Source organism: Tamandua tetradactyla, chromosome 4 (genome assembly GCF_023851605.1).
Source record: "Tamandua tetradactyla isolate mTamTet1 chromosome 4, mTamTet1.pri, whole genome shotgun sequence".
NCBI classification, from domain to species: domain Eukaryota; kingdom Metazoa; phylum Chordata; class Mammalia; order Pilosa; family Myrmecophagidae; genus Tamandua; species Tamandua tetradactyla.
The window spans coordinates 143,797,429-143,819,660 of record NC_135330.1 but is presented as its reverse complement, the minus strand read 5'-3'; the positions used below and the strand labels follow the sequence as shown (position 1 = coordinate 143,819,660).

General features: G+C 35.5%; 1 long non-coding RNA gene across 3 annotated transcripts in view; it reads right to left on the bottom strand.

Annotated features, from left to right (window-relative positions):
- Positions 1-22,232, bottom strand: part of LOC143681431 (uncharacterized) — a 215,269-nt gene that overhangs the window by 10,675 nt on the left and 182,362 nt on the right. For 2 of the 3 annotated variants that reach the window (XR_013174605.1, XR_013174607.1), the window contains one exon: positions 20,533-20,778. This is a non-coding gene — a long non-coding RNA (uncharacterized LOC143681431). Of the gene's footprint in view, positions 1-20,532; positions 20,779-22,232 lie in introns of those variants that run through there. The other variant, XR_013174606.1, reaches the window with a different exon arrangement.

The following is a 22,232-nucleotide window of genomic DNA, read 5'->3' as shown; positions in this document are numbered from 1 at the left end:
ATCCCAGGTATGCAAGGATGGTTCAACATAAGAAAATCAATTAATGTAATACACCATATCAACAAATCAAAGCAGAAAAATCACATGATCATCTCAATTGATGCAGAGAAGGCATTTGACAAGATTCAACATCCTTTCCTGCTGAAAACACTTCAAAAGATAGGAATACAAGGGAACTTCCTTAAAATGATAGAGGGAATATATGAAAAACCCACAGCTAATATCATCCTCAATGGGGAAAAATTGAAAACTTTCCCCCTAAGATCAGGAACAAGACAAGGATGTCCACTATCACCACTATTATTCAACATTGTGTTGGAAGTTCTAGCCAGAGCAATTAGGCAAGAAAAAGAAATACAAGGCATCAAAATTGGAAAGGAAGAAGTAAAACTATCACTGTTTGCAGACGATATGATACTATATGTAGAAAACCCAGAAAAATCCACAACAAAATTACTAGAGCTAATAAATGAGTACAGCAAAGTAGCAGGCTACAAGATCAACATTCAAAAATCTGTAGCTTTTCTATACACTAGTAATGAACAAGCTGAGGCGGAAATCAAGAAACGAATCCCATTTACAATCGCAACTAAAAGAATAAAATACCTAGGAATAAATTTAACTAAAGAGACAAAAAACCTATATAAAGAAAACTACAAAAAACTGCTAAAAGAAATCACAGAAGACCTAAATAGATGGAAGGCATACCGTGTTCATGGACTGGAAGACTAAATATAATTAAGATGTCAATCCTACCTAAACTCATCTACAGATTCAATGCAATACCAATCAAAATCCCAACAACTTATTTTTCAGAATTAGAAAAAACAATAAGCAAATTTATCTGGAAGGGCAGGTTTCCCCGAATTGCTAAAAACATCTTGAGGAAAAAAAACGAAGCTGGAGGTCTAGCGATGCCGGACTTTAAGGCACATTATGAAGCCACAGTGGTCAAAACAGCATGGTATTGGCATAAAGATAGATATATCAACCAATGGAATCGAATAGAGTGCTCAGATATAGACCCTCTCATCTATGGACATTTGATCTTTGATAAGGCAGTCAAGCCAACTCACCTGGGACAGAGCAGTCTCTTCAATAAATGGTGCCTAGAGAACTGGATATCCATATGCAAAAGAATGAAAGAAGACCCATATCTCACACCCTACACAAAAGTTAACTCAAAATGGATCAAAGATCTAAACATTAGGTCTAAGACCATAAAACAGTTAGAGGAAAATGTAGGGAGATATCTTACCAATCTTACAACTGGAGGCGGTTTTATGGACCTTAAACCTAAAGCAAGAGCACTGAAGAAAGAAATAAATAAATGGGAGCTCCTCAAAATTAAACACTTTTGTGCATCAAAGAACTTCATCAAGAAAGTAGAAAGACAGCATACACAATAGGAGACAATATTTGGAAACGACATATCAATAAAGGTCTAGTGTCCAGAATTTATAAAGAGATTGTTCAACTCAACAACAAAAAGACAGCCAACCCAATTACAAAATGGGAAAAAGACTTGAACAGACACCTACCAGAAGAAGAAATACGGATGGCCAAGAGGCACATGAAGAGATGCTCAATGTCCCTGGCCATTAGAGAAATGCAAATCAAAACCACAATGAGATATCATCTCACACCCACCAGAATGGCCATTATCAACAAAACAGAAAATGACAAGTGCTGGAGAGGATGCGGAGAAAGAGGCACACTTATCCACTGTTGGTGGGAATGTCAAATGGTGCAACCACTGTGGAAGGCAGTTTGGCGGTTCCTCAAAAAGCTGAATATAGAATTGCCATACGACCCAGCAATACCATTGCTAGGTATCTACTCAAAGGACTTAAGGGCAAAGACACAAATGGACATTTGCACACCAATGTTTATAGCAGCGTTATTTACAATTGCAAAGAGATGGAAACAGCCAAAATGTCCATCAACAGAAGAGTGGCTAAACAAACTGTGGTATATACATACGATGGAATATTATGCAGCTTTAAGACAAGATAAACTTATGAACCATGTAATAACATGGATGGACCTAGAGAATATTATGCTGAGTGAATCCAGCCAAAAACTAAAGGACAAATATTGTATGGTCCCACTGATGTGAACGGACATTCGAGAATAAACTTGAAATATGTTATTGGTAACAGAGTTCAGCAGGAGTTAGAAACAGGGTAAGACAATGGGTAATTGAAGCTGAAGGGATACAGACTGTGCAACAGGACTAGATACAAAAACTCAAAAATGGACAGCACAACAATACCTAATTGTAAAGTAATCATGTTAAAACACTGAATGAAGCTGCATCTGAGCTATAGGGTTTTTTTTGTTTTTGTTTGCTTGTTGGTTTGTTTGTTGTTATTGTTTTTTACTATTATTACTACTTTTATTTCTTTTCTTTATATTAACATTTTATATCTTTTTCTGTTGTGTTGCTAGTTCCTCTAAACCGATGCAAATGTACTAAGAAACAATGATCATGCATCTATGTGATGATGTTAAGAATTACTGAGTGCATATGTAGAACGGTATGATTTCTAAATGTTGTGTTAATTTCTTTTTTTTTTTCTTTCCGTTAATAAAAAAATAAAATTAAAAAAATAAAAAAAAAGAAAGGTTTAATTGCATACTTAATAGCTCATTGAAAAGGGGTAGCTGATTTTGAAGATTTCTATCTACTTCTTAATTCACAATAACCCCTGATTGAACTAGAGAGGCCTTTGCTCTCCAGAATGTGTTTACTGGGAATAAGATAATTACCATAATGAAATTCTGAACAACAGAAAGTGGATGTACTGTAGAATATTTTTGATAATGAGATTTGAAAATAGAATTTGAAACAGGAAACTAATAATAAACTATTCTAGGATAATATCTGGTCTTTGTGGCTTGGAATACCAGAGCTTCTTTCCCTTGCATATTTCCATTTCTAATATCCTGGAGTCATTTCCTGTGTGTCAAATTTATAATTCTCCCACTGTTTAACTGTCCTGTCCATATACTCTTTCAAGTGCGCATTCTTTCACCATCACTTAGGAAAACAGTATTGAAGTCGATTTCAGGGTAATTAAAATTCTAGTGGTCCATTTTCTGGCTTTCTGGACATCAGCATTTTTTCCCTGGTTTCTTCATTCTTTTACGGAGGAGCTAAAACTTTCTTGTAATATAAATACTCCCAGACCCACTGTTTTTATCTTGTATCTAATTTCATTTAATGGTTGCTATAGGACTTGTCACCCCTTTCAATTTTCTCCATGTAAGTCATGCTTATATTTTTGCCATGTCTGAAGATGGTTTTTAAGCAAAATTGGGAAACAAATATTACATTTCCAAATTCAATAAAATATTTATTATTTCATGCTACTTTTGAGTCTGTGACAAGTTTCTAAATAATATGAAGGTTACTTGATATCCTTCATCAAAATTATAATTTCTTCATGAGCAACATAACATGCAAAATTTACTTGTTTTTTTTGGGGGGGGGAGAAGCTAGCTTAAAGCTGAAGTATTTTTTTAGTATAATATGATTTTATTTAAAATTTTACTGAGGTACAAGTCACATATTGTACAACACACCCATTTTGAGAATAAAGTTCAATGAGTTTTGATAAATGTATAAAATCAGGCAGCCAACACTACAGATACACTTTAGACATTCATCATCTCCTGAAAATGGTCCCATTCCCTTTTGCAGTCAAACTCCATAGTCACCCACAAACTCTGGAACCTCTGGTCTACTTTCTTTTGCTAACAGTTGTATCTTTTCTAGAATGTCATATGAGTGGAAGCATACAGTATGAACCTTTTTGGGGTCTGGTTTCTTTCAGTTACCATAACACTTTCAAGAGTCAATCACACTGAATGTATCTGTACTTTGTTCTTCTCACTGCTGATTAGTATTCCATTGTATGACTTTCACATTTTATTTATCCATTCATCAGCTTAAGAACATTTGGAGTGATTCAAATATTTAGCTATTGTGAATAATGCTTCCATGAATATTCATATACAAAGTCTTTGTGTGGATAAATATTTTCATTTTTCTAAGGTAGATATCTATGAGTGGAACTGCTGTCATATGGTAGGTTTATGTCTTACTTTTGAAGAAACTGCTACATTTATTTCCAAAGTGGTTATACATGGTAATTTAGGAGAATTTCTGTTGCACCATATCCTTGCCAGTGTTTTGCATTTTCAGTCTTTGTAATTTTGTCTGTTCTAGTATGTATAATGGTATCTTATCATGGTTTTAATTTGCATTTCCTTAATGACCAATGATGCTAAGCATCTTTTAACATGTTTTTGGAATTCATGTAATATATGCTTTGTAAATGGCTTTCTACCAATCTGTGTCTTCATTATTTTCTTAATAGTATTCAGTGATCATAAGTTCTGAGTCCAGTTTATAACTTTTTTCTTTTATGTCTCATGTGTTTTATCCAAAAGTACTCACCTATCTCAAAGTAAAATATATGTATTTCTTATGATTTCTTCTAGAAGTTTCATAATTTATTACAAATGTCTATTTTTATGTGTCTATTGAGCTGATCATACAAGTTTTTACTTTTATTCTGCTAATATGGTGTTTTCCATTAATGATTTTCAGATGTTAAATCACCCTTCATAGCTGGTGAAAATTCCACTTGGTTGTGGTGGATCATCATTTCATGTGTAATTGGACTCAATTTGTTAATAATTTATTAAAGGTTTTGTGTCTATTTTCATGAGAGTCATTGGTCTTCAGTTTTTTTTTTTTTTTTTTAACATTTGTTCCCCCTACTATTTATTTTTATTCCACATGTTCTACTTGTTTCTTGACAAGGTAGATAAAAGTAGTATCAGACACAAGGTTTTCACAATCACACAGTCACATTGTGACAGCTATATCATTATTCAATCATCCTCAAGAAACATGGCTACTGGAACACAGCTCTACATTTTTAGGCAGTTCCCTCCAGTCTCTCCATTACATCTTGAATAACAAGATGATATTTACTTGATGCATAAGAATAACCTCCAGGATAACCTCTCGACTCTGTTTGGAATCTCTCAGCCATTGACACTTTGTCTCATTTCACTCTTCCCCCTTTTGGTCGAGAAGGTTTTCTCAATCCCTTGATGCTAAGTCTCAGCTCATTCTAGGGGTCTTCAGTTTTATATTCCCTTGATGTCTTTGACTTTAGTGTTAGGATAATATTGGCTTTATAAAATGAGTTATACATATCACATCTATACACAAATAAATTATCCTAGCCATTATCATCTCTCAAATAGGATGTAATTGCATCCTAACAGGTCTCTGTGCTTCTACTTTTATGTCTTCAAAATTCTATTCTTCACACTATAGCATAGTGCATTCTCACTATTTATATTTTAACATAAATAAGATATCAGCATTCCTTTTTTATAAGCCCTTTAATTGTTTCCTAATGTCTTCAGGAAAAAAATTCAAAAACTTTCATGGGGCCAGCAAGGCTTTGTGGGATTTTCCCCCTCCTGGTATCAATCCTTACCCAGCACTGCCTCCTGTTACTCACAGCCCCAGCTATACTGAGCTTCAGTTCCCCATAGCAACTCTTTCTGGTTCAGGCCCTATCAGATATTGACTGGGATACTTTGACCCCAACTTTCTTTTCACTTACTTAATTCAAATTTATCTTTTCCAAACTTCCTTAAGAAATCCTTCTTCATCCCTAATTCAGTTCCTTATAATATTACATATTTTTCCAGCATGCTTTGCTATAGTCCATTAATTGATTTTTGGATGCTAAATTTACATTGTTGTTGCTGAAAATCCCACTTGGTTGTGATATATCATCCTTTCATGTAAAATGATTCAATTTGTTAAAGATTTTGCATTTATTTTCATGAGGGATATTGGTCTATACTCTTACATTTCTTTGGTGTCTTTGGCTTTGATAAACAGGATAATATTGAGTTGGAATGTCTATTTTCTGAAAAAGTGGAACATTATACTTTTACTGTCTGTAGGATCTGCTATTACGTTCCTTCTTTTGTATCTGATATTACTAATCTGTGTTTTCTCTCCAAAGGAGTTGGAGTATTCTATAGATGGCAATTAGGTAAATAGTTGATAGTGTTACTAAAATCTTCTATATCTTCATTGATTTTCTGTTTTTAAAATTATTATTTACTGAGAGAGAAGTATTAATCTATAACTAATTGCTTATTTATTTATTTTTCTATTTTGTCAGTTTTTGCTTCATACATTTTAAGCTTTTATTAGATGCATATATATTTATAGTTGTTATATCTTATTGCTGTATAGATTCTTTAATTATATGATCTGTCCTTTTTTGTCTAAGATTCCTGTCATTAAGTTTCTTTTGTCTTATATTAATACAGCCACTCCAGCTCTCTTATGCTTACTTTGCCACCTTTTACTTTTGGCCTATTTGTATCTTTGAATTGAAAGGGTGTCTCTTATAGACACCCCTAGAGGTGGATATTGCTTTTTTAATTCGGTTTGGCAATGTATTCCTTTTGTTTGGAGTTTTTAGTCCATTCACATATAATGTAATTAATGATATGGTTGAATTTAGATCTGTTATTTTGCTATTTACTTTCTATTTATCTCTTTTTGTTCTACTATTCCTCCTTTGTTGATTTCTTTTTCATTAAACAAATATTTTTAAGTACACCATTTTAATTCTCTATTGTCCTTTTAGCTATGTTTCCTTGCATATTTTTAGTGATTGCCCTAAGTATTACAACATATATATTTAATAGTCTACAGGTTAATACTGACATTATTCTTTGGTAAAATATAGACATTTTGGGGTGGGCCATGGTGGCTCAGCAGGCAGAGTTCTCGCCTGCCATGCCGGAGACCCAGGTTCGATTCCTGGTGCCTGCCCATGCAAAAAAAAAAAAAAAAAAAAAAAAATATATATATATATATATATATATATATATATATATATATATATAGAGAGAGAGAGAGAGAGAGAGAGAGAGAGAGAGAGGAGTTTGGACCAGTATAGTTATTATTGTTTAATAATATATATTATATTATTATGTACACATACATATTTCAATATATATTACAAGCAGACTACACAATTTACAGTGTTATAATTTTTACTTTAAAAAATCATATCTTTTAAATAAATTAAGAAAAATTAAAATTATGATTGAATCTTTTATATTTGCCTGTTTAGCATTTCTGAAGCTTTCCATACTCATAAATTTGAGCTATCACATGATGTCATTTCCTTTAAGTATTAGGTACTTCCTTTAGTGTTTCTTAAAGTACATATCTGGCAATAACTAATTCTTTAATTTTTAAATCTGAAAAGTGTTTGTCTTCATTTTTGAAAAATATTTTTACCATATATAAAAGTTGTGGTAGGCAGTTCTATCCTCTCAGTATGTTGAATATATCATTTCTATGTGTTTCTGTTATCAGCTGTTAGCCATATGGTTTGTTTTGCTGTACGTAATGTATGGTTTTTCCTCTTTTGTTTTTAGGGTTTTCTCTCTGTGGCTTTCAATAGTTTGAATATTATGTTTTTAGTTGTTTTAGTTTATACATTTCTCTCCTATTGGGGTGCGCTGAGTTTCCCAGAAGATAAGTTAATGTTTTTCACCCATTCTGTAAAGTTTTCAGTCATTTGTTCAAAAATTTTTGCGCCATTCTGAATCTCCTCTCTTTCTGATATCCCAATTTCACTTACGTTGTAGCACTTGATAGTTTCTCAGGGATCCCTGAAGCTCTGCTCATTCTTATTTTATTTTTAATTTGCTTTTAAACAACAATTTATTTTCAGTTGTAGTAAAATATACAAAACATAAAATTATCTATTTTACATGGACGAGTGTTTGACATTAAGTACCTTGACAATACTGTGTTATTTTCACCACTGTCAATTTCCAGGCTATCTACATCATCTCAAACCAAAATTTATATACTTATTTTGCAGTAACTCCACATTCTGCCCTCCCCCAACCCCTGGTAACTGCTGTTCTGCTTTCTGACTTTATGCATTTGCTTCTTCTAAGTATTTCATATAAGATAATTTATACAGTATTTTTTCATTCTGTGTCTAGCCTATTTCACTCAACATGCTCTCTTTATGGTTTATCAATGTTGTAGCACAGATTAGCACTTCACTTATTTCTATTGATCTATGTCCATGTTAAGTGATCCTTGTTTTTTTGTTTTTTTTTTTTGGCTGTTTATAACCCACTTTGAGCTTTTCTACTTCTTTTTTTTTTTTAATTTTTCAGTTAACTGTGCTTTTACATTTGGTTCTTCTTATATCTTTTATATCTATGTAAGATTCCCTATTTGTTGATTCATTATAGCATGTTTTCTTCATTTATTTTAACATTATTTATAACTGCTTTGAAATCCAGCTTCTGGGTCCACTTGGAATCAATTCACTATCCTCCTCTTGAGTATGAGTCTCACTCTCCTGTTTTTTGAATGTCTAGTAATTTTTGTTTGAAAACTGTGCTTTGTAAATAGCACATTTTATTGACTGGATTCTGCTCTGTTCTTCTGACAGTAGTTGACCTTTTTAAATTCAAGGGGCAATTAACTTTTTAGATGTATGCTACAATAACTGTATTAGCCACAGTGTGCGACTATGGGTGTCTCTGGTCAGAATTCTTTTTAAGCCTGGCCTCCTACGGACTTTCTGTGGACCTGAATTGTAGTATTTAGCAAATAAGATTGGGAATAGGTTACACTTAGACATGCTGCCCAAGTTGTGTGTGTTTTGTGGAATACATTTAAGTCTTGACAAGTTTGCAAGTCTCCCCAGGTTTTTAATTTTTGCTGGGACTTTGTCTCTCATATCCCACATTTGCCTATTGAGGAGTCAATTGAGATGTGTCAATAGTTTATTATCTCAGTTCTTCTATAGCTCTTTCAATTCCTTTAATTGCCCCTAAATTTTTAACTGCCTCACTGCCAATCCTAAACAAAGATCAACACTTCCTGACAGTAAAGTTGTCAGATTTTGTAACCAAAGATAAAGTGAAAGTGGGGTAAGAAGGGGAGAATAGGAGTACTCCAAAGAAACAAGACCCAAATACTTGATATCTTGCTCTTCTTACTTGGTACAGTGTCATTATTCCCTGAGTAAACATTTCTCAAGTTTTTTCTGCCCTTTGTAATGTTTTAGTGTCCTAAAGTGGTTGTTTGTTGGCAATATTGTCTAGTTTTATATTTGTTTTCTGCAAAGGAAATCACTTAAACTCCATATACTGTTATTTCTAGAATTAGAGTTCTAGCCAAGTGAATTTTTAATCTTTTAAAAATTAGATGTTTTCCCTTGGTAGATACATATGCTTAAAAATCAAAATGATAACGGAAGCATGCCATGAGAAATATTACTTCTATATCTTTCACCCCTTTTTTGCTGCCCCTTATAGATCAGAAATTGATTTATGAGGTGCCATGGATAGTTACTCAGCACAACTGTCAAGACATTCAGAGTCTGTGCTATGAATTACTAGGGAAAGAGCCATGAAAATAATTATGTCAGAAAATGTAATTATGGTCTGCCAACTCACAGCCATACGTATGTTTATTATTCGCCAATAGCCTAGAGCATGATTAGTGCTAATAAAATCTTATTTCATTACAAAGTAAGGTAGACACATAACTTTCAGTTCCTGTGTTTTACCTATAACTATATTCCTCAATTCTTTTCACTACTCTCTAGTTCTAGCTCCCATAATGTTCTCTTCAAACAAGTGATATCAAACCCAGCTAACCTAAGTTGAACTCTGTAATGATATTCGTACTGCAAAGCCTTCTAGCATGGTATCCAAGATTTCATTTATCTAGGATTTCCAGTTCATTGTACAGATAAATGACTGTGGAAAAAAATAATATAAATGCTAGAGAAATTTTGCTGAAGGTGGATATTATTTTTCTATATGTCAATAGATTTTTCTTCCCTTTTTTTTTGTATGCTGCATGGTAGGACATATTTTTTTTTTCCATGTGACTATCCCATTACTGCAGTACCACTTGTTGAATTTTTTTGAGGGGTGGGGGGTGGGGAATTGCACAGGCCAGGAATCGAACCTGGATCTCGCATATGGCAGATGAGAAGTCTACCACTGAACTACTCTTGCTCCTCAACAGACTTTTATTTAAGGATCTGTAGAGGTAAATATATGAACACATATATTGATCTGAAAATAAGGGCAATATTTACTCATTCAGGTATTTGATTTATTCTTGCAACAATCTTGCCAACTCAGTTCACCATAAGTTGGTAATGCCAAGCATTATTCTAGGGCTACTTAGAATAAAAGAGTAATAAACACAATAGTTATTATTTAAAAAGTCTTATATAGGGCGGTGCGATGGTGGCTCAGTGGCAGAATTCTTGTCTGCCATGCCAGAGACTCAGGTTTGTTTCCCAGTGCCTGCCTATGCAAAAACAAAACAAAACAAAACAAAACAAAAGTACAAAAAGTCCTATATAAATATAATTATATAAGGAAAAATGTAATAGTTATATCAAGGAGTACAAAGAATGTATATTTGGTAGTCAAAAGAAGTAGGAGGAATTTGTTTGAAATATCAGCAAAGGTTTCATCAAAATGGTGGCTTTTGAACAGATGGGCCTTGATGGATGAATAGGAGCTAAATGGGTGAAGATGAAGGAGACTGACATGCCAGGCTGAGAAAACTATATGATAAAAGCAAGAGAGGAAGAAGAGAAGCAGATAAACTTTGTGGACTAACTTGCTTCAATAAATGTTTGTTGATTGAATGAAATTTCAATATCTTATATAGCAAGTGCTAATAAAGCAAAATTAAGTTGTAGGTAATGATCCACATCGGATGGGAGCATGTTGAAATAAAATTGTAAGAAATCTCACTTCTCTGCCTGCACACATGCAGCTTCTTGCCAGTATCCGAAGGGCCTCCCTGATACATACCTCCTTACTTGCCTAATAAGGGTGAATTACCCTTCAAGGTAGAATTTCATTTTTACCTTTCAGGAAGGCTTCCTTGATCTCCTTTCCCAGCTGAGTTAGATGCCACTTTTTCTGTACCTGCCTTTGTTGTAGGAAACATATTTAAAACCCTGCATTACGTCTTGGTTTCACCACTGTGAGAAACCCAAGAACAGAAATTTTGTTTTCCTTGTCTTTGTGTAACTAATATCTTAAATCTAATAGGTGCTGAATAACTTTTCATTGATTAAATGAAACATATTAAAATGTAAGTGTTGGGTTGATAATTTCTCTCTTGCTTTTCCTAAGGCTGCCATAACAAGCTCGGTGATTTAAAACAACAGCAATTTGTTCTCTCACAATTCTGGAGGCTAGAAAGCAGAAATGAAGGTGTCAGCAGGGCCATGCTCTTTCAGAAGTCTGTAGGGGTGAATTTTGCCTTGTCTCTTCTAGTTTTTGATGTTTTCTGTCAATTCTTGATGTACTTTTAGCTTATTCTAATCTCTGCCTCCGTCATCAAATGGACTTCTCCCCTGTGTCTTTCTGTCTTGATGTCCATATTGCTCTCTTTCTGGAAGGGCTTTCCTAATCAACTTTGGTCTTATCATAATTAAGTATAGATTTTCAAAGATCCTATTTCCAAACAAGCTCTCATTCACTGGACCAAGGGTTAAGACCAACTTATCTTTTATTTTATGTAATTTTATTGAGATATTTTTATTGCTATACCAAAGTGAACTGGTCCCTAAATTGTCATTTTCAATTGCACATGTCCTATAATCATCCAAAGTGTACAATCAGTGGCTGATAGTATTATCATATCATTGTGCATTCATCATCACAATCAAATTTTGAACATTTTCATTACTCAAAAAAATACACATAAGAATAAAAATAAAAATGAAAAAGGACACCCAAAACATCCCATGCCCCTTTCCTTCCCCTAATATTTATTTATTTATTGTCCTTGGTTTTTACTCATCTGTCCATACACTGGTTAAAGGGTGTGTCAGCCATAAGGTTTTCACAATCACATGGTCAACACTGTAAAAGCTATGTAGTTACATGGTTGTCGTCAAGAATCAAGGCTACTGGAATACATGAACATATCTTTTTTGAGATATATTTCAGCCCATAACATATTTTACGCTGTTCCTCTTCCAATCTCAGTCATGTGTAACACATTATAGTCATGTGTAACACATTGCACAACTTTGTGCTTCTGCCTCTTTACATTCCCTCAGCCCATGATGGCTTTGTCCTATATCTCCACAGACCAAATTCTAAATATCTTTCTAGCTCAAGCTCAAAGACCTTCTTTATCAGAAGTCCTTCTTGAAAAAAAAAGTATTATTCTTATTTGAATTTCCATGATGATTTTTCTGTACCAATTTTCTGGTGTTTTCTACTTTCTGGACTCTACCTAGCAGTAAATTTTGCATTTCATGTACTTTGTATCTCAAAAGGAGTATGAGGTACCCTCAGAATGGACACATGCTCAAGACGCAGCCAAGGATTTTTCATTAAGCACCAACTTTTTGTTAGATGTGTTGACAGAAGCTATTCAATAAATATTTACTAAACAGTGGTTCACACATCACTTGTTTTAGGGAAAAACTTCAGAATGACGAAAATGCAATTTGGAGTCAGAAAAATAAAAAAGGAAAGTATCAGAAATATATCCTCTAGCAAATTAGAGAATTTTGCAAAACCATTTGAAACTCACTTTGTTTATGAAAATCTCCACAAAAATCTAGCAAGCCTGAAGGCAGTTTGAAAAAAAATGCTACCCTAGAGGATATAAATGTTTCCTCAGCATGGAAGGAATTTTTAAGAGTTTTGTTGTTTCCTTTACAGTTATGAACATGTCTTTTCAGTAATTATACAGTGACTAATTTTATATTAAAACTAACCATTTAACTTTAAATGTGTTTGGTTCCACAGATTAAGTATAAAGCAGGAAACTTTGAATGGAAAGCTATGTTTGAGTTATAACAATAGAAAACAAATGAACTCTACTTGGAGTTCTTTCCCTTTATCTAAACAAATAATTAGTCTTTATGATTACAGTGACATTTGTTCCACATTCCTTTTTCCCATCAATAGTATTTACTTGGGCCAGATTTTCCCTTTTTTCTCTCTTGATGACCTTGGAGACAAAGCTAACATACCAGCTCTCACTATCAAAAACAATTCCTGCTTCTCCTTCTTGGCAAAACACAAAGCATTTGACAACTGTAATGCGGTACATACAAATGTGTTCTGCTTTCAAAGCAAATGGCTTTCATGTTTATTTTCACCAGCAATTTTTGGAAAGAAATACAAATATTTCATTTAAAAATATTAAATACGAATTGAATTCTTTTTAGGAGTAATGCTTTCTAGATTGTACCTGTGTTGCAGTCAGAGACCTGCCCACTCTGAAGCAGAGGGCTCCTCACACTCCAAGAGTGACTGTCAGTACACTCAAGTTCAAGCCACTCCCAGGATGAAGAAGAACAGTTCTTAAGAAAATGACAATTTAGGGACAATTTACTCTGGTATAGCAACAGTGATTTTCTCATCAATTAGTTGAAGGGATTTTGATGTCTTAGTTAGCAGAGAGTATTATTTTGTTTGCCTGTTTACTATAATCTAAACTCATTTTTTCAAAGCAGGGAACACAGGTGAAATTTTCTCTGAGATCTTCAATGTTGATAAAATAGAGGTTCTGGCACTTTGTCAGTATTTTTTTCTTAGGCACATTTGAAAACTTACAGAACAACTGCTCTGCTCTCCAATAAGGGCCTACAGGCCAGGGAAAGTTTTAGAAAAAATCTGTCTTGTGCTGCGGGTGTGCCTAGCAGAATGTAAGCTCCAGAATAGGGACCTTATTTAAAGTAGGAGTTCAATAAATGTTTGTTGAATGAATGGATAAATAAGTAAAATGAGATAATGAGAGCTAGGTTAACTCAGCAGGCCATTCATAGTTTTATAACAGTATCTGGAATTGTAAACACTTTCATTGTTATGCTCCCTCTTCTCTCTCTAGGGAATAATCTGTTTGTCACATCTCTTTTGTACTTTATCTGTGGACTTCAGTCTTTGCATCTTTTGTCACATGGGAGATTTAGCCTGTGGACGACAGTTTGCCATCCCTGCTCTAGACTGCAAACCTGGTCCATTCCCATTGGTAAAATAAGCACTTGATGTTGCCTACCTCAATAGCTCAAGAGCTAGCTCTATCGTCAGCTGCCATTTTTAATTTCCACCATATGAGAGTTAGCTTTTGAGCAACTACATCCCTCCACCTCTAGAGGAAGGGAGAGGTTAACAATGATCTCTTGATCTATTTTTCAGTTTGCTTTGTTTTTTGTCTGGATCCTGTATCCTCCCTGGGTCAGTGATACCAAACATTATTTCAGAAGTAACTTATTTTCTACTGTCCGAAGTGGGCTCTCCTTTTGTAAACCCCCCAAAATCATAATCTTGTGAGACAATGATGGAAGAATTGCAACATGATTATAATAAGCAAACCTTAGTAGTTAATTAGCCAAACTCATTTCCTCATGAAATAAGAAACACAGTACAATTATTCTTGATTTTATTGACTTCGCCATTCATTCAAGGCAAAACATGCATAAATGGGCAAATGTTTGCTTTGTGTTTCTCATCAAATCCTATAGAATCCAGAAATAGTTCTCAGCTCAGGTGAGAAGTATATATTGGTTCAGAGGGCTGAAAGGGTCTGGATATGTCTGGGAGAATGATACATGTACCTCACTTTCATACATATTTCACCTACACTTGCTCATCAGCTATTATGGGACTACTGTGTTCTGGACAAGAACCTCCAGTACTTATGAGCAATGAAGTTGTCACCCAGTCCTCTCCCTTCTTTATGTTGGAAGAATGTTAAGGGAGGTACAATTCAAAATTGAAACAAAAATTCAAACCAACCAAAAGACCAATAATGCAAACAAAACACTTAATTTTGGTTTCTGTGGTATGTTTCATTATGCATCTCATCAACCACATGATCTTTATCTGCATCCCTGTGGGTGTGAACCCATTGTAAACAGGACCTCTTTAAGGTGTTATTTTTAGTTCAAGTGTGGCTGACTGATTTAGAATGGGTCTTAAGACATATCGCAGAAGGGCTTTTAAAGAGAAAACTACAGTGAGGAGAAAGAAGCAGGAAGTCAGCAGAAATCCAAAGAGCAGAAAGAAGATTGCATTTGCCATGTGATAGTAGGCAGAAATGCAAGTCAAGAAACCCCAAGGTTCACTGGCAGCCCGAACCAGAATTTTACAAACTCCAGGAGAAAGCAAGTCTTACCAATATCTTGATTTTGGATCTCTTCTAGCTTCAAAACTGGGAGTCAATAAATTCCTGTTGTTTAAGCCAACCTATGATGGTATGGTATATGTTACAGCAGCCAAGCAAACTAAAACAAAGTTACTCTCCAGAGCTTACTGAAAAGAAATGACTCCTATGGAAATGTAAGGGTGTATACAGTTAGCCATAATACAACAGGAAGCCCAATCTGCCTATAATTCAGAGCCAGCTATCTCTCTAACTGAAAGCCTAAATTACTCTTAGATTGGAGCCTTTTGACTCCTCCCTCTGCTCCTTAAATTGAGAGTATCCTGACTATACTTATCTCAGTCATAAAATAAGCATAGCTGTCGTAACAATATACTACAAACTGAGGGGCTTTACAACAACAGAAATTTGTTGTCTCACAGCTCTAGAGGCTAGAAGTCCAAAATCTAGGGGCTGGCAGGCCTATGATGACTCTAAGGTCCCTAGGGAAGAATCTGATCCAGGCCTCTCCTTAACTACTAGAGGTGACTGGCAATCCTTGAACTTCAATCTCTGCCTCAGTTGTTACATGGCATTCTCCCCTTTGTCTCGCTTAAGAGCTGTGTCCAAATTTCCTCTTCTTTTAAGGACACCAGTTATATTGGATTAAGGGCCCATTCTGCTCCAGTATGACCTCACTTTAACTAATTCCATTTGCAATGATCCTATTTCCAAGAAAGGTCACATTCTGAGATACTGAAGATTAGGATTTCAACATATCTTTTGGGGGCACATATTCAACCCATAACATTGACAATGCTTCTGAAACTGTGTTTTTCACGCTCTTCCAGATTTTTCTGAAACTTATGAAAGTGTCTTATGGTAAAAGCAAGTTTGGGAAATGAAGTATACAAAATCATTCACATAGAGATTCAAAAGGTACATTATTCTGTTAATATTTTTGAGTACTGTAGTAAATAAAACTTTTTAATCTGAGTATTCCAAACTTCTTTGACTATTAAGTTCCTTTTGCTTGGAACACAGTTAGAGAAAAATGTTTCACTTCAGCATCAAATTTCCTACCTACAATGCTGAATATGGATTAAAAGAAATGGCTGCCTTCACAAGATGGATCAGGATTAAAACATGGCTTCTCTAGTGCAACTAATCCTTTCAAACCTGCACTGGGAGAAAGACCACAGAAGTAAAGTGCCATTTTCATCACATCATAACAAGGGTACTGTCATGGTCAGGTTCATGTGTCAATTTGGCCAAGTCGTGGTACCTGTTTGGTTGGGCAAGTGCTGGTCTGTCTGTTGCAATGAGGCCATTTCCTAGAGTTAAATCATGATCACATCAGATGCATCCACAGCTGATTCCATTTGTAATCAGCCAAGGGACGTGTCTTCTGCAATGAGTGATGCTCAGCCTAATCACTGGAAGCCTTTTACGGAGGATTCAGAAGAGACAGGCTCTCTTCCTGCTTCGGCTGGGCGAGCCTCTCCTGTGGAGTTCATCCAGACCGTCCATTGGAATCGTCGGCTTCACAGCCTGCCCTGCGGATTTTGGACTCTGCGTTCCTGCGGTCATGTGAGACACTTTCATAAATTTTATATTTGCAAGTGTTCCCTGTTGATTCTGTTTCTCTAGAGAACTCTAACTAATACAGGTACATACTATCAACCTGATTTATGACTGTTGATTAACCTTGATCACCTATCTAAGGTAGTGTTTGTCAGGTTCTCTACTGTAAATTTACTCTTTTATTCCCTTTTAACACATTATATCTTTTAGTAGGAAGTTACTATGCAAGATCCACATTTAAGGAGTTGTGAGTTGTGCTCTACCTCCTTGAGAATGAAATAGCTACATATATTATTTGGAATTTTCTGGCATGAGAGGTCTGTCAATTCTTTATCTATCTGCATAGATAAATGTGTCGTTACCCATCTAGTTATCATGTCTGTATGGACTCATAGATCCTTATTTTATACTTTGGGTTATAATACAGTATTACTTTATTTTGTTCCTCAGATCATTCCAGTTTTGCCATTGAGAGCTCTTTCAGTGGGCCCCTGTGTACTTTTATTTTTTTAAAGCAGCAGAAAATGTAGAGTTATACACTCACCTTATTTTTCCCTATTATTAACATATTGCATTAGTGTGATAGCATTGTTACAATTGATGAAACATTATTATTATATTATTAACTGTAGCCCACAGTTAACATCAGGGTTCACTCTTTATGTTGTACAGTGCTTTTCTGGTAACATATATATAACCTAAAATTAATCATTTTATTTGCTTTCAAGTATTCAATTCAATGTTGTTAAATATATTTACAGTCTTGTACAACCATCACCACCTTCCACTAATAAAACTTTTCCATCACCCCAAACAAAAATTCTGTACCGACTGAGCATTATTCTGTGTCCCTTTGATGTATCATTGTCTTTTGTGATTTTTGTAAGCATTTCTTTACTCTCTGGCATTATAAGATGCTCCAGGTTCATTGTGCTTATTTCCTGCCACAATCTTGGATTCAGCCATTTTTTTTCTGCAAGGAGCTCTAGTTTATTTTATTCGGCATTAGAAACCAAACTCTAGATGCTAAGTAAGAGAAAGAGTATTTTTTATTTAGAATTATAAATGGGCGGGTTCTCTGTTGGCCCCTTCTGTTAAGTACTCTGTTTACAAAACTGTTGTCAAGTGTGGAGGTTGGTAGTGGGAGGAAGCACATGTACATACAAGTTTTAAGAGCTTCCTAAGAGGCACCATTAGTTCTCTTGCAATTGGAAAATTTCTCATAGTTCTTATGTGTGACAAAGAAGGAAGGATATTAACCCTGGAATAGCAGCAATCTGCTTCTAAAACTGAGGTTACAATGGTAATGGGAGTGACAGTGGATGGGAAGAGCTGCTTCATGAGGTTACTTGAATTTTGAGTCTTTAAACAGATGTACTAAGCATAACCCTCCAGGGTTTTATATACCTAACACAGTTTGTGTGCTTGTTATCCCCTGTAAAGCTTAAGATTGAATTTGGTCTCTCGATTTTGTGGTAATTATGGTGATTAGAATGGGGCCATGAGAATGAAGGAATAATGGGTATAATAATATTATGGAAAAGAAGTGATGAGTTATTACATGTGGGATAAATGAAAAAGAGTACTATAAAAAAGTTTTCTGGTTAGATATGGCCAGTGATACCGTAATAAAAGTAAGTATGTGAGGTATAGATGAATGAGTCTTTCAGAAAGTTGAAAAGTATGGGTTTGATACTCAGAATAGAATATTAGGAGGTCAGGGTGAATTTATTCAGGAATACCATTTGCAGGCATGATAATGAATTATTTTATTCAACAGATCTGATGTGCACCTTGAAAACTGTAATATGTGTGCTGTAAATGCTAATATATGAATTGATTTTACTTCAAAAGGAATATAGGGGTTGAATATGAAGATGGTTCGAAGAATAGAACTCAATTTATCCACTCATGTTCTTGTAGGATGTAGAAATGTTAAAATAAAGGTCTAAATAGCAACAGCAACAAAAGATTCGTTCAATGAACAGCCAGACTACTAAATATGAGCATGTACTCTGTGATAATGTGGGAATTGCTGTGATTCTAGGAGCTGACAGTAAATTGTGTGTCTTAAAAAGTATAAATTACTTTTGCTAGAGAGATATGAAAGTTATTTTAGGTTTATATTTTTATTTCATTTATGAATTTTCCTGACAGTGTAACTCATTTTGAGGTTATATTTCTATTCCATTTAACAGATAGTAGTAGTTAACTCTTTATAATTGTAAATAACACTTCTGATAAGTGGAACGTAGTAGATGCTATAGTTACATCATTGTTGATTTTTATGAAACTTAAGCTCACTATGTACTGTGGAGGACCCAAATAAAGTCTTTGTCTGCATCAAATGATTGAAATGTTAGAGGAAAGTTATGATAGAAATCTACAAAGGAAAAAACTGAAAAGTTAAGCTTGAAATCTCTCTTTTTAAAAAAAGAATTTTCAAAAGAAGTTCCCATATTCATGATAAAGAGATTTTGAGATAGTTTCTCTTTTTTTCTGTAAGATATCCTTGAACAGGAGGGATTAGAGTCATAATCAAACAATAGAGGAAATCTGATTTTTTTCCACATTTTTTGTACTCATCAGCATATTTCTGTCATGTCCTTCTGTGAATACTGGTATGACAAATATTTGGCTGTAACTTCCTTCTCCTGGACATATGAATACATAGCCAAATGATCATTATAACACAGATACTCCCTGTTGTTGACTCAGAATTCATCAATTGATTGGATTTGAATACACAAAATAACCTATTAGCTTTCTTTATGCAAAAAGGGAAACAAATTCAGAGAAACCAGTCACCTTCACTTTGTCAATTTGGAAACCCTCAGTTAAATTCATTAAGAGAGGAATGTTCAAGAAATAGTTGAATTCCCAATGCAAACATGTTGATTGCACCTTTGATTCAATCAATGCAATTTATCTTTATGCTTTTCCATACTCCTCTTGAAATATCAGCACTTTAGACTTGAAAGTTCATTGGGCTTTTGCTGCAATCTTGTTAATCAAGCTTTGTATCATCGTCATTTTAAGCAGGTTCCTATTCAAATCAGTTTTTACTCATCTGCCTTCTGCTGCAGTGAGTTGGCTTTAAATGAGGCCAAATCTTAAGATCAAGGCAAAATCAGCCAGAATCTCTCAGTGCATTAATCATACTTTGCACATCAATGAAATTGTATGCTGATAGAAAAGAGAGGAGGGAGAAATGGTAACTTGGCAGTGTTCCCCACTCTGTGCTCTCTCAATACCCCCTCTTCATTATTCTTAACCAAGAATGTGCTGTTGCTCTGACTGCAGACTTGAGGTAGAGTGCTAAAGGGATCTAGAAGATTCTGTCTTTCAAAATGTTAATCTGTGTCAATATGAAATCAGAGGATCTGGGCTTCATTCTTTTTTTTGGGTGCATAGTCCGGGAATCGAATCTGGGTCTTCCACATGGGAGGTGGGCATTCTAGCCACTGAACTACCATGCGCCCCAAACAACTGGCCTTTTTTATTTTTTCATGGGCAGGCAACAGGAATCGAACCCGGACCTTAGGGATGGCAGGTGAGAACTCTGCCTGCTGAGCCACCACAGCCTGCCCTGGGCTCCATTCTTTAGTCTTGGATTTACCATTGACCAGCTTTACATGTCTTACTTTCCTTATCTGCTGTTTGAGATTCTTAGCTGATAAAGCAAATACCACCAATGAGGTGGCTTAAGCAATGAGAATTTATTGGCTTACGATTTTGAGGCTAGAAGTCAAAAATCATGGCATCTTCAAGGAGATGCTTTCTCCCAGAAGACTGGTGTTCTGGGGCTGGCTGCTGGGAATCCTTGTTTCTTGGCTTTTCTGTCCCATAGCAATGCCCATGGCAGCCTTTCCTGGCTTCTTTCTCTTCTAGGTTCCATTGACTTTCAGCTTCTGGCTACTCCCTCTGGCTCTCTCTCTCTGTGACTTTCCCTATAATAAGGAATTAAGAATTAACACCCATCATCAGTTGGGCCACACCTAACTGAAGTAATTTCATCAAAAGATTCTGTTTATAATGGGTTCATGCCCACAGGAGTGGATTGAGTTTAAGAATATGTTTTTCTGTGATACATAGCTCAATACCATCATAGCTGTAAAAGAAAATACTTAATAAATAAAAATATCTTAATATTTGATTCTTCTTCTGAGTCCCTTCTAGCTTCTTTCCCCTGATTTCTCTCTCTCAAACAGATCCTGACTTTTGAACAGTAGAGAACTTCACATACAGAGACCCTCCAATGACTTTCCTTCATATTTACTACAACATAACTGACATTTTTCTTCACCCTTAGGGAGTGCATAAAGAGAGGAAAAGCCATAGTTGGAGAAAAGATAATCATGAAAAGTGGGTTTTGCAAAAACTAAAAGAAGAGCATGAAAAAAATTTTTTAGAAGAATAAATACGTATGATGCTGTGCACGCCCAACTTTATGGCTTGGTGGGTCAGACAACACCCAACTCATGATAGGCAACTCAGGTCTCATGGTAACTTGGTGGCCCATGGTTAAGCGTTCAGTCTCTACTAAGGCCCAGTAGCAGGCCAAAAGCTGTTTCTCAAAAGGAGAGTAGTTATCTGCAGCAGATGGTAAGGCTTTGCTCCAAAATCCTAAGGGTCTGCGTTGTGATTCTCCTATAGGGGCCTGCCAAAGGCTCCAGACAGCATCTCTATTTGCCACTGACACTTCCAGCACCATTGGATCTGCTGGATCATATGGCCCAAGTGGCAGAGCAGCTTGCACAGCAGCCTGGACCTGTCGCAGAGCCTCCTCTTGTTCAGGTCCCCACTCAAAATTAGCAGCTTTTCTGGTCACTCGATAAATGGGCCGGAGTAGCACACCCAAATGAGGAATATGTTGTCGCCAAAATCCAAAAAGGCCAACTAGGCGTTGTGCCTCTTTTTTGGATGTGGGAGGGGCCAGATGCAGCAATTTATCCTTCACCTTAGAAGGGATATCTCGACATGCCCTACACCACTGGACACCAAAAATTTTACTGAGGTGGAAGGCCCCTGTATTTTTGTTGGATTTATCTCCCATCCTCTGACACGCAAATGCCTTACCAGTAAATCTAGAGTAGTTGCTACTTCTTGCTCACTAGGTCCAATCAACATGATATCATCAATATAATGGACCAGTGTGATGTCTTGTGGGAGGGAGAAACGATCAAGGTCTCTGCGAACAAGATTGTGACATAGGGCTGGAGAGTTGATATACCCCTGAGGTAGGACAGTGAAAGTATATTGCTGACCTTGCCAGCTGAAAGCAAACTGCTTCTGGTGGTCCTTACTAATAGCTATTGAGAAAAAAGCATTTGCCAGATCAATAGCTGCATACCAGGTACCAGGGGATGTATTGATTTGCTCAAGCAATGATACTACATCTGGA